The sequence below is a fragment of the Bubalus kerabau genome, chromosome 9, assembly GCF_029407905.1.
Source record: "Bubalus kerabau isolate K-KA32 ecotype Philippines breed swamp buffalo chromosome 9, PCC_UOA_SB_1v2, whole genome shotgun sequence".
Lineage (NCBI taxonomy): Eukaryota > Metazoa > Chordata > Mammalia > Artiodactyla > Bovidae > Bubalus > Bubalus kerabau.
In genome coordinates, this window is record NC_073632.1 from 5,840,616 (window position 1) to 5,853,167 (window position 12,552).

Sequence of the window (12,552 nt, forward strand, 5' to 3'; positions counted from 1 at the left end):
TTGATCAGGGCCTATCAGCCACTTGATTAGCACCTGTCAGCCAGTTGATCAGCACCTGAGAGTCGCTTCATTAGCACCTGTCAGCCAGTTGATCAGCACCTGTCATCCGGTTGATCAGCACCTGTCAGCAGGTTGATCAGTGCGTATCAGCTGCTTGATTAACACCTGTCAGTATATTGATCATCACCTGTCAACCGCTAGATCAGCACCCACTTTGCTGCATGAACAGAGCCTACTCAGCCACGCGGTCAGTGACGCTCAGCCGGTTGATCTTCTCCTGTCAGGCGCTTGATCATTTCCTGCTCTGCTGGTCATTCAGCGCCTGGTCAACCACTGGATCAGTGTCAGTCAGCCGCTTGACCACTGCCCACTCAGCAGATTGAAAAGCGCCTACGCAGCCGAGCGATAAGCGCCTGTCAGCAGCTTTACAAGCACCTGTAAACCGCTTGATCAACACTTACTGAGCTGCGCTATCAGTGCTTAATCAGACGCGAGATCAGTGTCTGTCAGCAGCTTGATCAGCACCTGTCAGCCGATTGAACAGTGCCTATTCAGCCGCGCAAATAGCATCTCTCAGCCAGTTGATCTGCTCCTACTGAGCCCCATGATCAGCGCCTACTCAGCCGCCCTATCAGTGACTGTCAGCCTCTTGAGAACTACCTGACAGCCACTTGATCAGCACCTGTCAGGCGCTTTATCAGCACCTGTCAGCCAATATATCAGCAACTCTCAACAGCTTGATCAGTGCCCGCTTAGCTGTGTAATCAGAGCCTACTCCGTCACAGGATCAGTGACCCTCAGCGGGCTGATCAGCGCCTGTCAGCGGCTTGATCATTTCCTGCTCTGATGGTCATTCAGCGCCTGGTCCACCACTAGATCAGTACCTGTCAGCCTCTTGACCAGTGCCCACTCAGCTGTTTGACAAACGCATACGCATCCACGCGATAAGCACCTGTCAGCCACTTGAGAAGCATCTGTCAGCAACTTGATCAGTACCTGTCAGCAAGTTGATCAGCACCTGTCAGCCACTTCATTTGCACCTGTCAGCCACTTTATCAGCAACTGTCAGGCGCTAGGGCAGCCCCTATAAGCAGCTTGACCATTAACTGTCAGCCACATTATCAGCACCTGTTAGCCGCTGTATCAGAACCTGTCAACCGCTTGATCAGCACCTGTCAGCAGCTTTATCAGCACCTATCAGCTGCTTGATTAGCCCCTGTCAGCCACTTGATCAGCAATAGTTAGCCGCTTGTTATGCACCTGTCAGCAGCTTGATCAGCGCTTGACCACTTTCCACTCAGCCAATTGAAAATCAAAGACTCAACCGCGTGAATATCATCTTTCAGCCAGTTGATCTGTGCCTACTGAGCCCTGCAGTCAGTGCCTACACAGCTGCCCGATCAGTGCTTGTCAGCCGCTTGACAAGTACCTGTCAGCCACTTGATCAGCACCTGTCAGCAGCTTGATGTGCACCTATCAGCCGCTTGATTAGCACCTGTCAGCCTCTTGATCAGCACCTAATCAGCCACACGATGATCATTTACTCAGCCGCGCGATCATCGCCTCAGCCTCTTCATCTGTGCCTACTCAGCCCCATGACCAGCGCCTACTCAGCCATGCGATCTGTGCCTGACAGCCACTTGATCAACGACTATCAGCCGCTTGATCATCGCCTTATCAGCTTCACGATCAGCGCCTACTCAGCCGCTTGGTCAGAACCTGTCAGGCAGTTGATCAGCACCAGTCAGCCGCTTGATCATTTCCTGCTCTGCTGGTCATTCAGCTCCTGGTCATCCACTTGATCAGTGCCTGTCAGCCGCTTGAGAATACCTGGCAGCCACTTGTCCAGCACCTAATCAGCCACGCGATCATCATTTACTCAGCCGCACGATCATCGCCTCAGCCGCTTGATATGTGTCTACTCAGCCCCGCGATCAGAGCCTACTCAGCCGTGCGAGGTGCGCCTGGCAGACACTTGAGAAGTACTGTCAGCCACTTTATCAGCGACTATCAGTCGCTTGATCAGCACCTGTCAACGACTTTATCAGCACCTGTCAGCCGCTTGATTAGTGCCTGTCAGCTGCTTGACCACTGCCCACTCAGCCGATTGAAAAGCGCCAATGCAGCCGTGCGATAAGCACCAGTCAGCCGCCTGAAAATCACCTATCAGCAGCTTGATCAGGGCCTATTAGCCACTTGATTAGCACCTGTCAGCTAGTTGATCAGCACCTGTCAGCCAATTGATCAGCACCTGGCAGCCGCTTCATTAGCACCTGTCAGCCAGTTGAACAGCACCTGTCAGCCCCTTGATCTTCGCCTATCAGCCGTGTGATTAGCACCTGTCAGCCAGTTGATCAGCACCTGTCAGCAGCTTGATCATCTCCTATCAGCTACTTGATTAGCACTTTTCAGCCAGTTGATCAGCACCTGCCTACCGATTGATCAGTGCCTGTCAGCTGCTTGATCATTGCATTCTCAGCTGCGCAATCAGCACCTATCAGCTGCTTGTTTAGCACCTGTCAGCCAGTTGATCAGCACCTGTCAGCACCATGATCATCGCCTATCAGCCGCTTGATTAGCACCTGTCAGCCAGATGATCAGCACCTTTCAGCAGCTTGAGCAGCGAGTATCAGCTGCTTGATCAGCACCTGTCAGCCAGTTGATCAGCACCTGAGAGTCGCTTCATCAGCACCTGTCAGCCAGTTGATCAGCACCTGTCATCCGGTTGATCAGCACCTGTCAGCAGGTTGATCAGTGCGTATTGCCGGGGTCCAGCCCTGGCTGATCCAGGGTATTCGAAGCGGGGACGGCGTCGGCGACTTATTTATTTATAAATATTTATCAAAGATTTAAAGAATAATAGAATGAGGATAGCTCAGTGAGGAAATTCAGTGGAGAAAAGAGGCTGAATAAAATTCCAAAGCAGGGTATAACGTCACCTACGAAGGCCGCAGGCGTCCTCCCGTTCTCCCGAAGGAGAAGAGACACTAAGGCCTCCCCGGTCAGATCTTAGAAGCCCAGGCAAAATTAGTAGGCTTGACGAGCTTCCCCGCCTCAGAGGAAAAATTCAGCCAGAAGGTGAAAGAAAGAACGACATGGGGAGACCAAATTTCAGTGAACAAGGCCCGCACTTTATTTTCCAAAGTAGTTTTTATACCTTAAGTTATGCATAGAGGATAATGGGGGAAGGGGTAGAGTCATGCAGCAAGCCAGGCTTTTTTCCTGTAAACTTATCATATGCAAAAGTTCAGGTGATAGACATCATCTTCTGGCCCGGAGGCCTGTTAACATTTTAAGAAACTTATCTTTCTCTAAAGGTGATTATTCCAAAGTCAGGCGCCAGCCTTCCAAAAAGCATTGAACAAAGCTGCATTTTACATTTCTATACACCCATTATATCAATCAATACACTGCCAAGGACACAGTAGGTAAGGAGTATGGAGACTTAGCAGCAAACATTGGCCCAACAAGTGAAAAACCCTTCACCAATACATTTTCTAATCAATCTTTTAACTACTCAAAGGAATCTGTGTTTAGGCAGTTTAGAACATCTCCTGCCTCTCACAGTTGGGAGGCTCTGAACAATCACATGTGGCCGGAAAAACCCATTCAGGCAGGCTAGAGGATTTCCAAAGGAGTTTGTAGGTTAAACACTGTCACACCCAGGAATTATTAACTGGAGCTGTGAGCTAACTCTTTTTTCAGAGAGAGGTAGTGGGGGACAGCCCCCCGTAAAGTCAGAGGTGTAGGTGAAAGCACAAAGCAGAAAGTAGGCAGACTCTGGTTTTGGGGGTAGATGCTCGAGAATTTCCAGGGGGACTCCTGAGGCTCGATCCCGCCTTTGCGTATGCCGAGCCTCCTTCCTCATGACCTTTGTCATGGGCGGAGTGCCTCACGCTGGCTCCCGGAAGTGATAGAATTCCAGTTGAGCTATTCCAGATCCTCACTCAATATGCAATGTGCCGGCTCCCAGCATCTCCCCCTTTTTTATTTCTTAAAACAGCCAGATGCAGCTCAGTCGCGAGCTTCTGAATGTTCTGCCGAAGAATCCTGACAATACAAGGAAGAATGAATATGAGAAGCAAAACTAAAGCACCAGCAGCGATGTATCCAAGGATATTAGACAGAATGTTTTTTCCTGAAATGAAGTTAGAGAAAGTGTGAAAAAAGTCATTAGCTGCCCCAGCGGCAGTAAAATCCAGTCGAGAGTGTTCCAGGGTCTGTATTTGATTATGAAGTTTCCCTAAGTCCAGGCCAATGTCAGAGCTGTTCCAAACACCTGAGATATGATTTTTGATTTTTTCCCATTCATAATCTGTCTCATTTACCTTTAAAGATGTCACGCATATCCACCGGTAATCAGCGTGGCAAGACAGAGCCATTTTCACTTTTAACGCCTGTAACTCAGTCCCAATATGCATTATTGCCTCTTCTAAGGCATCTACTCTCATCTCCAATTTTCTATCTATAACTTCCTGTGTTGCTAGAGTTAAAGAGACATTTTTAGACATGGTATCAACATATTGGGCAGTATGCACTTGTTGACTCAATGATATTGCTGCCGCAGTAACAGAAGTAATTGCTGCTATCAAAGCCGATATTCCTAAAATAAGTAAACCCACAAATCGCCGTTGTCGCATTAAATCTCGTAGTTGTTGTAACACGGCAAGGCCGTAATTGTCATACCAGTGGCTAGTCACTGTCACAGGTATCATGAGATAGGGTGGGCGATGTAACACCACAAAAGAGCAAACATTATATTGAGGGGTCAAACAAGATGAAAGCATACATTGTTCACAAGTTACTATATTAGGTCCACCTGAATAATTCATGCGTACATTAAGCTTCTTGGAGTCATTAGTAAAAAGAAAAACATAAGGGGAGGGTAGACAAGCTAAAACAGAATAAGTAGAATTGCTATCTGGGCGGTATAAGGAGACAGGAGCAGTAGCAGCAAGGGCTCTCCAAATTTCAGGTTGCCAATAGGTCTGTTTCTTCGTTGTATAAGACAGCATAGGAGGAACAAATTGATTACGATGCCTTCTAGTGGCATGTGTTGGCCAAGGAAGAGGAATCCTATCCCAATTCTCGAATCTGCCCTCAAATGTATCATTGGCCAATGGATCCTCACCTGGATTCGGGTTGCTCCAGTCCTGAATAGTATAATCTCCACCTCCTGGTATCCTATAATCAATCCTTGAATCATAAGTACAAGATGTCCAAGTCGGATACCCTGTACGACTGTCTATGGTGTTCCATACTTTCCCTGAAGGAGCAACCTTATAACAATTCGGATATTTTGGTGGAGATTTGGAATGCAGGGTTACATAGGGGTCAAGAATCCCGGGCATACGAGCCAATAATACCCAAGCTGATCGATGACGTAAAGACCAGGAATCTGTTATAATTATTTTTTTAGAGGCCCCAACACATCCTTCTTTGGTGGGGGTAATAAAGCTTCTAGGGTCATTGGGGAAGTTAAAGCAAACAGGGAAATCACCTGTTAATCCCCTGAAGGTATAGTTGAAGTTAATAGGATATTTATCTCTAGTGTAAGAAGTATAGGATCCTCCCAAGAGCTGGGGTTGGTCTGTGTTGACCCGTATAGGCTCATTATCCCAAGTAACAACTTGGAAAGTTGGAGGATCTGGGAGATACGCCCAATATTTGGTTGGAATAGGGGAGGCGCTTACCTGACAGGAAAGCAAAGCAAGCATGGCAATAAACAGTTTCTCAGGAGAAGCTGGAGATCCCTGTAAGGAAGCTATTCCCCGTGCCTGGTGGCAGAGTGTTTTTATTTGTCCCCAAGTAGGTATGGAGGCATTCCGGGTCGCCTGAGTCAGGCGGCCTGACGCCCTTTTGTGAGGCAAAGGATCGGGAGGAGCAATATCCTGTATATGAAGTTGAGACATCTGCTTGGTGGGTGGATCCGTTCCTTGCTCATCCGGGATCTCCGATGTCAGTTGTCCCGACGCCGGCGGCGTTTCCCGTGCTGGCGGGGGGAGTGAAGGCAGAGGAGGTCCCTTCCTTTTTCGGGGTCGCGGCAGCTGGGGAATCCGGTATCCGAGGGGCTGAGACATGGCGAATCAATCTGTCTGGAACCCAAATTGGAGAATCTGCGTCCTGTGGAAAAATGCAAGCATATCCTCGACCACTGGTTAACAATGGGTCGGGACCTTTCCATTGTCCGGAAAGGAGGTCCTTCCATTTAACTAATGGTTTTGCATTCAGCTGCTCAGGGCACCAATGGCGAAGCATTGCAGTAATTCCGGCCGAATCGGCATTTAAAATATTTATTACGAAAAGAGCATGTTGCAAGATTTGATGGGGAGAGCTATACTTAAACTCCCCTTCTTTTAATTTTTGAATTTGGATTTTTAATGTTTGGTGTGCTCTTTCCACAATGGCTTGTCCCTGGGGATTATAAGGAATGCCTGTATTATGTTTAATTTGAAACTTTAGACAAAATTCCTGAAAAGACTTAGATGTGTAAGCAGGAGCATTATCAGTTTTCAAGGCTTTTGGCAGACCCATATATGAGAAACAAGTAAAGAGATGTTGTATTACATCTTTAACTGCTTCCCCTGTGCGAGCAGTTGCAATAATAACATGAGAAAAAGTATCTACAGTTACATGAACAAAAGACAATTTTCCAAATGAAGAGACATGAGTTACATCCATCTGCCAGAGTGCATTAGGTTTAAGACCGCGAGGATTAACTCCCATAGGTAAACTATTTACAGTAGTGGGACAATGAGAACAGGAACGAACAATCTCCCGAGCAGATTCTCGAGGAATCTGAAATTGATATCTTAGCGCAGTAGCATTTTGATGGTGGAGTGAATGAGAGGCTCTGGCCTCCTCAATCACAGTAGCCACTGTACTTCTAGTTAACAAGTCAGCCAAATCATTAAAGGCATTTAAAGGGCCGGGCAATCCGGAATGAGCCCGAATGTGTCCAATAAAATATGCTCGGCTTCGTTTCCAAATTTGCTGCTGCAGTTTAGTTAACAAGTGAAATATTGCAGTTTTGTTCTCGGGCAGGACCGCAGTCTCAATATGTGGAAACAGCCTGACCACATACTGAGAATCAGAGTAAAGATTAAATTCCTCCTCTGCAAACGTAACAAAGGCCTCTATAACAGCTGTGAGTTCAGCTCTCTGGGCCGAAGTCTCCTGCGTGTGTAAAACTTTACGCTGATCTTTTGTAACTATAGAAGCTCTGCCATTAGCAGATCCGTCAGTAAAAACCATTTGAGCATCTGAGATGGGAGAGTATTTACATCTAACAGGAAAAATAACCGGGTGTTTAGACATAAAATTTAACAAAACATGTGAAGGTAAATGATGCAGAATTTGGCCAAAATAATTTCCTATAGCAATCTGCCAATTCTCATCAAACATTAAGAGAGCATCAAGTTGTTCTTTATTATATGGAATCACAATTTCTGCTGGTTCTTTACCAAATAATTCAATGCTACGTTTTCTCCCTTTCAATATCAACGTAGCTATCAGTCCTGGATAAGAGGCCACTACTTTTTTAGCCTGGGCGGGGAGATGGACCCATTCTAGGGGGCCATTTTGCCATAAAACTCCTGTAGGTGCTGTTGGAGTAGCTAGGCAGAGGAATTGCCAATTTGTTTGTAAATTAACTCTTTTTACATAGCTATCGGATAAAGCTGCTTCCACTTTTTCTAAGGCCTCCTGAGCCTCAGCAGTTAATTGTCTCTTAGAAGTTGGATCAGGATCCCCGCGTAAAATGTTAAAAAGAGGTTTTAATTCAGCAGTGGTTAATTTTAAATAAGGTCTGATCCAATTAATGTCGCCTAAAAGTTTTTGATAATCATTTAAAGTAATAAGGTGATCTTTTCTCAATTTTAATGGGGCATGAGTCACAGTTTCTGAATTGATAACCCGTCCTAAGTAAGTTATGGGCGGATTGACTTGAATTTTCTCTGGGGCAATTTTTAAGCCTCTGTCTGTTAATGCCTGGGTCAAATCCTGGAGGACAGTTTGTAAATGAGCTCTATCAGGATGAGCTATTAAAATATCATCCATATAGTGAATCATATAGACCTGTTCATATTTAGCTCTAACATCTTCTAAAGCAGCATTAACAAATTTTTGACATAGAGTAGGGCTATTTTTCATTCCCTGGGGCAACACTTTCCATTGAAACCTTAAATGAGGCTGTTTAAAATTTTCTGCTGGTAAACTAAAGGCAAATCGCTTTTTGTCCTCAGCATTTAAGGGGATGGTGAAAAAACAGTCTTGCAAATCAATTACAATAATATTATATCCTTCTGGGATGGCTACTGGGGAAGGAAGCCCAGGTTGTAAGGCCCCCATATCTTCCATAGTGGCATTAATAGCTCTTAAATCTTGTAAAAGTCGCCACTTGCCAGATTTTTTCTTAATAACAAAAATAGGAGTATTCCAGGGGCTATTGGAGGGCTCAATATGTCCCAATCCTAGTTGTTCAGAAATTAACGCTTTGGCTGCCAGTAGTTTTTCTTTAGTCAGAGGCCATTGTTCTACCCACACCGGGTCTTGAGATTTCCACGTAATGGGGTCGGCAGCAAAAACAATGGCCTCCATCAAAAATTTGGATACCCTAATCCAGTACGGAACTTTCGAGGAGCCGGGCAAATTGGCTCAATTATTCCTGTCTGCTGTTTACCTAACCCTTTTGAGGGGTCATAGCCCATTTGTAGCATTTGAAAAGTTACTTTATCATCAGGGCTAAAAAGTAACATGCCCATTTGAGACAGCACATCTCTCCCCCACAGGGAAAAGGGGAGTGAAGGAATTACATACGGTTGGAATGTTCCACGGGTATTCTCAAATTGCCAATCTAAAATTTTTGCACTTTTAGCTACTGCAGGAGCTCTTCCTATGCCCACCAAATCATTTTCAGTAGTATGTGTGGGCCAGGAACTGGGCCAGTCTTTCCCAGAAATACAAGAAACGTCTGCCCCTGTATCTAATAGTCCTTCAATAGGCTTGCCACTAACGAGAATAGATTTCATAGGACGCTTCTTAGTAATTTCTGTTACCCAAAAAGCCATGTCACTAGATCCAAATCCTTTGTCCTGCCTTTCATTTTGGGTGGCTGTTTGCCCAATTGCAGTATGATAAGGCAAAAGTAAAAGTTGGGCTATTCTCTGTCCCTGATGTATTTGGAAAGTTTTAGTCGGGGGTGAAATCATTATCTGAATTTCTCCTGTATAATCTGAGTCAATTACTCCAGGAATAATTGTAAGACCTTGCATAGCTAGGGAACCTCTGCCTAGTATAATTCCTACCAGGCCTGTTGGTAACGGGCCTTTAACTCCTGTAGGGATTTTTATAGTGGGGCTATCTGGTGTTAATATTGTTGAGGTGGTGGAACTGAGGTCCAGTCCTGCACTGCCTGGGGTTGCTCTGATGAGCTCTGCGACGGAACGAAGGGAATGAATGGGTTCAATGAGGCTGCCCCAATCGTTGTCGGGGCCTGGGGCTGGCCCCTCAACCCGTTTCCCGAGTGCCAGTCGGGACCTAAAAAAACTCCATTTCTATGGAATCGTGACCTACAGTCCCTTGCCCAATGATATCCTTTCTGACAGCGAGGGCAAAGAGACCTAGTATTCATGGGCGGGGGGGCAGGGTTTTGCAGAGCAGACACAGCCGGTTGGGCCGGATTAGGCAGGTAAGAACCAGGTGTTCTTTGAGGGCAGTCACGAAAAGTGTGTCCCTCCTGGCCACAGGAAAAACAAGTTCTAGGGAATGCATTCCTGCCTTGGTTATTGGGATCACCTTGTGATGGCTTATTCTTGTTAGTAAAAAAAGTTTGGACTGCCTGCTGATAAGAATTCCCTTTTATTGCTGCAGCTATAGCAACACCCTGTAGCATTGACGGTCCTACATCTGCACACTGTTTCATATAATCAATTAAGGATCCAGTTCTTCTAATAGGGCGCAATATAGCCTGGCAGGTGGAATTAGCATTTTCAAAGGCCAAGTGTTTTGTTAATAATTTAGCTCCCTCGGAATCGGAAATTATTCTCTGGACAGCTTCTGAGAGTCGTGAGACAAAGTCTTCAAATGGCTCTTCTGACTTTTGTTTAATATCAGATAGAGCAGTACCGGATGCCTTACCATCGGGCAATGAGCGCCAGGCAGTAAAGGCACAATCAGCCACCTGTTGTATAGCAGTTCTATCTAATTTCATCTGTTCGTCATACGAGGGGTGGTCGGTCTGACCAAGTAATATAGGTTCAGTGATATGTTTAAGGTCTGTATTTTGGTTAGAAAAAGCATATATACGAGCGAGATCATCATATTCAGATTTCCAAAGTATGAAATGTCCTCCGGACAGGCAGGCCCTAGCAATTGATTTCCATTCTCGAGGTGTTAACCATTGGCCTGCTAAATTTTCTACTAGCTGCATTGTATATGGGGCTTTAGGCCCATATGAAATACATGCGTTTTTAAGTTCTTTTACCAATTGAAAGGAAACAGGCTCCCAGTCAATAGCCTTTTGTTCTCTTTCATCATTGTCAAAAATTAAAGGGAAACAAGCCTGAAGTTGGGGATCGAATTTCTCGCCAGGGGCAGAGAAGGCCCGTCTCCGTGGGATCGATATTGGAGCTCTCCCACTTCGATAGGGAGGTGGCGGCAATAATGCGGGTTTAATAGGACCTGTACGGCTTGGTATGGGAGGTGGTGGCAAAGGCATGGGTTCCATATTCTCTGCTCTGTACTCTGGAGCTCTTTGAACTGTTTGGTATCCAGAGGTTACATATGGAGTAACTGGGAAGGTCTCTTGGAAATCCCTAGGGGCATATGGCCTAATGGGAGACGTTTCCCTTAGGTTCCTTGGAGCAGATGGCCTGATAGGGGAAGTTTCTCTTAGGCTTTTTGGGGCATCTTTGTTTAAGAGATGCCAATCTTCATCGGAGTGATATTTAGTTGTTATCTCGTCTAAATTCTCTTTTCCTTTTGGGGAAGGCTGATCTTGTTTCTCATCCCTATCTTTAAGTTGTTCCTGAGTAGTCATGGCTGCTAACATTTTTCTTAGTTGCCGATAGTCAGGCGGGTCTTCATTTTTCTCATTTTCCTCAGGTTTAACTACAGTTTCGACCTCATTTTCCTCTTTAAGGGTTACTCTTTTAGAATCAGGGGCAGGTTTAGCTACAGCATTTTCTTCACTATCCCTTTTAAGATGTACTTTTTCTGAATCCGGGGCAGGGTCTAAGACATCTCTAATGATATTCCATAAGGAAAAGGCGTCATTAGGCACCTTTTCTGAGCCATGTTCGGCATGGTAAGTTTTTAGCTGTTTTCCTACTTTCTCCCAGACATCTAAGTTAACAGAGCCTTCGTCTGGAAACCAGGGACAGTGTTCTTGTACAAAGGAAAAAAATGATTGAATGGCAGATTTTTTAACTTTGATTCCTCTTTTATTTAATAATTGTAAAATTACTCCTATAAAGAGTTGTCTTTCATTTGATTCAGTGTTACCCATGTCAGAAAATTGAGTATAATACAAGATAAAGCTTTTAGCTTTCAAAAGATGAGGCTTTTTTTTGGCCTTTTAACTTCAGAAACCGTTTTTTCTCTCTGACTCTTAACTCTTTAACACTTTCAACACTTCCCACTCCTACTCGCCCTGTCTATCCTACAGGGGGGTCCGCGGCACCCTGAGTGGGGTCCTATCCGTCCCTAAAATTCAACACTGGGGGAAAGGGTTGGGGACCTACCTTCGAATCACCTGTCTCGGGCGCCACCTGCCGGGGTCCAGCCCCGGCTGATCCAGGGTATTCGAAGCGGGGACGGCGTCGGCGACTTATTTATTTATAAATATTTATCAAAGATTTAAAGAATAATAGAATGAGGATAGCTCAGTGAGGAAATTCAGTGGAGAAAAGAGGCTGAATAAAATTCCAAAGCAGGGTATAACGTCACCTACGAAGGCCGCAGGCGTCCTCCCGTTCTCCCGAAGGAGAAGAGACACTAAGGCCTCCCCGGTCAGATCTTAGAAGCCCAGGCAAAATTAGTAGGCTTGACGAGCTTCCCCGCCTCAGAGGAAAAATTCAGCCAGAAGGTGAAAGAAAGAACGACATGGGGAGACCAAATTTCAGTGAACAAGGCCCGCACTTTATTTTCCAAAGTAGTTTTTATACCTTAAGTTATGCATAGAGGATAATGGGGGAAGGGGTAGAGTCATGCAGCAAGCCAGGCTTTTTTCCTGTAAACTTATCATATGCAAAAGTTCAGGTGATAGACATCATCTTCTGGCCCGGAGGCCTGTTAACATTTTAAGAAACTTATCTTTCTCTAAAGGTGATTATTCCAAAGTCAGGCGCCAGCCTTCCAAAAAGCATTGAACAAAGCTGCATTTTACATTTCTATACACCCATTATATCAATCAATACACTGCCAAGGACACAGTAGGTAAGGAGTATGGAGACTTAGCAGCAAACATTGGCCCAACAAGTGAAAAACCCTTCACCAATACATTTTCTAATCAATCTTTTAACTACTCAAAGGAATCTGTGTTTAGGCAGTTTA

At 45.3% G+C, this 12,552-nt stretch overlaps 1 long non-coding RNA gene across 3 annotated transcripts; it reads right to left on the reverse strand.

The window, feature by feature from the left end:
* Nucleotides 1-3,753: 3,753 nt before the first annotated feature.
* Nucleotides 3,754-11,879, reverse strand: LOC129619569 (uncharacterized). Of its 3 annotated transcripts, none has more exons than XR_008697930.1 (3): nucleotides 11,742-11,879; nucleotides 5,694-6,123; nucleotides 3,754-4,050 (listed from the first exon to the last, which is right to left on the reverse strand). It is a non-coding gene; the product is annotated as an uncharacterized LOC129619569 (long non-coding RNA). The 3 variants fall into 3 exon arrangements; XR_008697929.1 differs by lacking the exon at nucleotides 11,742-11,879 and adding an exon at nucleotides 6,742-6,872; XR_008697928.1 differs by lacking the exon at nucleotides 11,742-11,879 and having other exon boundaries at nucleotides 5,694-6,276.
* Between the last annotated feature and the right edge of the window lie 673 nt (nucleotides 11,880-12,552).